The sequence below is a fragment of the Oryctolagus cuniculus genome, chromosome 7 (assembly GCF_964237555.1).
Source record: "Oryctolagus cuniculus chromosome 7, mOryCun1.1, whole genome shotgun sequence".
NCBI lineage: Eukaryota > Metazoa > Chordata > Mammalia > Lagomorpha > Leporidae > Oryctolagus > Oryctolagus cuniculus.
In genome coordinates, this window is record NC_091438.1 from 129,553,241 (window position 1) to 129,556,820 (window position 3,580).

The following is a 3,580-nucleotide window of genomic DNA, read 5'->3' on the forward strand; positions in this document are numbered from 1 at the left end:
TATCTGAGAAGGTTGTCCTTGAAATTTTGATTAGTATCGCATAGAATCTGTTAATTGCTTTTGAAAGTATAGACATTTTGATGATATTGATTCATCCAATCCAATAAAATGGAAGATTTTTCCATTTTTTGTGTCTTCTATTTCTTTTTTTAATGTTTTGTAAATCTTATTATAGAGATCTTTGACATCCTTGGTTAAATTTATCCAAGGTATTTGATTTTTTTTTTTTTTTGGTTATTGTGAATGGGATTGATCTTAGAAGTTCTTTCTTAGCCGTGACATTGTCTGTGTATACAAAGGCTATTGATTTTTGTGTGCTGACTTTATATCCTGCCACTTTACCAAACTCTTATGGGTTCCAAGTCTTTTAGTGGAGACTTTTGGATCCCCTATGTATATAATCATGTCATCTGCAAATACAGATAGTTTGACTTCCTCCTTCCCAATTTGCATCCCTTTGATTTCTTTTTTTTTTTTTTGCCTAATGGCTCCGGCTAAAATTTCCAGACTATATTGAATAGAAATGGTGACAGTGGACATCCTTGTCTGGTTCCAGATCTCAGTAGGAATGCTTCCAACTTTTCCCCATTCAATAGGACTCTGGCAGTGAGTTTGTGATACATTGTCTTGATTATATTGAGGAATGTTCCTTCTTTACCCAATTTGCTGAGTTTTCATCATGAAAGGGTGTTGTATTTTATCAAATGCTTTCTCTGCATCTATTGAGATAATCATATGGTTTTTGTTCTTCAGTTTATTAATGTGATGTATCACATTGATTGATTTGTGAATATCAGGGATATCACTTGGTCCGGGTGAATGATCTTTCTGATGTGCTGTTGGATTTGATTGGCTAGTATTTTATTGACGATTTTTGCGTCTATGTTCATCAGAGAAATTGGTCTGCAGTTCTGTTTCTCTGTTGAAGCTTTTTCAGGTTTAGGAATTAAGGTGATGCTGGCTTCATAGAAGGAGTTTGGGAGGAATCCCTCCCTTTCAATTGTTTTGAACAGCTTGAGGATAATTGAAGTTAGTTCTCCTTTAAATGTCTGATAGAATTCAGCAGTGAAGCCATCCAGTCCTGGGCTTTGCTTTTTGGGAGGGTCTTATTACTGATTCAATTTCCATCTTGGCTATGGGTCTGTTTAGGTTTACTATGTTGTCATGGCTCAATTCAGGTAGATTGTATGTATCCAGGAATCTATCTATTTCTTCTGGGTTTCCTGATTTGTTGGCATACAGCTCTTTGTAGTAATTTCTGATGATTCTTTTTATTTCTGTGGTATCTGTTGTTACATTTCCTTTTTCATCTCTAATTTTATTGATTTGGATCTTCTCCTTCTTTTTTGGTTAGTTGGGTCAATGCTGTGCCAATTTTGTTTATGTTTTCAAAAAACCAGCTGTTTTTTGCTGATCTGTGTATTTTTCATTTCAATTTTGTTTATTTCTTCTCTAATTTTAATTATTTTTTTCTCCTACTAGTTTTGGGTTTGGTTTGTTGTTTTTTTTTTTTAAATCCTTGAGATGCATTGATAGCTCTTTTATTTGGTGCCTTTCCAATTTATTGATGTAGGTACCAATTGCTATGAACTTTCCTCTTAACACTGCTTTTGCTGTATCCCATGTTTTCATAGGTTGTATTATCATCTTCATTCATTTCCAGAAACTTTTTGATTTCTGTTTTGATTTCTTCAGTGACCCACTGTTCATTCAGGAGCATGTTGTTCAGTCTCCATTTGTTTGCATGTTTTAGAGATTCTTGAGTTGTTGATTTCCAGCTTCATTCCATTGTAGTCAGAGAAATGCATGGTATGATTTTGATTTTTTTTTAATTTGCTGATTTGTCTTATGGCTTAGCATGTGGTCTATCCTAGAGAAAGTCCCATGCACTGCTGAAAAGAATGTGTATTCTGCAACTGTAGGATGAAAAGTTCTATAGATATCCATTTGGTCCATTTGGTCCATAATGTCGATTTTTATTATTATTATTATTATTTTTTTGACAGGCAGAGTGGATAGTGAGAGAGAGAGACAGAGAGAAAGGTCTTCCTTTGCCATTGGTTCACCCTCCAATGGCCGCCGTGGCCGGCGCACCGCGCTGATCCGATGGCAGGAGCCAGGTGCTTTTCCTGGTCTCCCATGGGGTGCAGGGCCCAAGCACCTGGGCCATCCTCCACTGCACTCCCTGGCCACAGCAGAGAGCTGGCCTGGAAGAGAGGCAACCGGGACAGAATCCGGCGCCCCAACCGGGACTAGAACCCGGTGTGCCGGCGCCCCTAGGCGGAGGATTAGCTTAGTGAGCCGCGGCGCCGGCCCCATAATGTCGATTAACTCTGTTGTTTCATTGATGATTTTCTGTCTGGTTGATCTGTCCATTGCTGAAAGTGGTGTATTAAAGTCTTCCATTACTATTGTATTGGAGTCTATGTCTCCTTTTACATCCATTAACATTTCTTTTAAATAGCTGGGTGCCCTGTAATTAGGTGCATATATGTTTATAATAGCCACATCTTCTTGTTGAAATGATCCTTAATCATTTTTGTTTGTTTGTTTGTTTTGACAGGCAGAGTGGACAGTGAGAGAGAGAGACAGAGATAAAGGTCTTCCTTTTCCGTTGGTTCACCGCACAACGGCTGCTGCAGCCGGTGTGCTGCGGCCAGCGCACTGCGCTGATCCAAAGCCAGGAGCCAGGTGCTTCTCCTGGTCTCCCATGCAGGTGCAGGGCACAAAGACTTGGGCCATCCTCCTTTGCCTTCCCGGGCCACAGCAGAGAGCTGGACTGGAGGAGGAGCAACCAGGACAGAATCTGGTGCCCTGACCGGGACTAGAACCTGGTGTGCTGGCGCCACAGGTGGAGGATTAGCCTATTAAGCCGCGGCGCCGGCTGATCCTTAATCATTACATAGTGCCCTTCTTTGTCTCTTTTAACAGTTTTCGTATTAAAGTTTATTTTGTCTGATATTAGGATGGCTATACCAGCTCCTTTTTGGTTTCTACTAGCATGGAATATTTTTTTGCATCCTTTCACTTTCAGTCTGCAGGTATCTTTGTTGGAAAGATGTGTTTCTCGTAGGCAGCAAATAGATGGGTTTTGTTTTTTAATCCATTCAGTCAATGTGTGACTTTTTTAAAAAGATTTATTTATTTATTTGAAAGGCAGAGTTACAGAGAGGCAGAGGCAGAGGCAGAGAGAGAGAGAGAGAGAGAGAGAGAGATCTTCAATCTGTTGATTCACTCCCCAATTGTTGCAATGGCTGGAGCCAGGAGCTTCTTCCAGGTCTCCCATGCAGGTAAAGGGGCCCAAGCACTTGGGCCATCTTCCATTGCTTTCCCAGGCCATAGCAGAGAGCTGGATCAGAAGTGGAGCAGCCAGGTCTCAAACCAGTGCCCATATGGGATGCTGGCATTGCAAGTGGCAGTTTTACCCAGTATGCCACAGCACTGGCCCAATGTTCAAAATTTTTAATTGGCAAACTATACAAAAATACACAAAGGGTGCCGGCACCGCAGGCAGCTGCTTTACCTGCTACGCCACAGCACTGGCTTCACCAATCTGTGTCTTTTAACTGGAGAGTTGAGG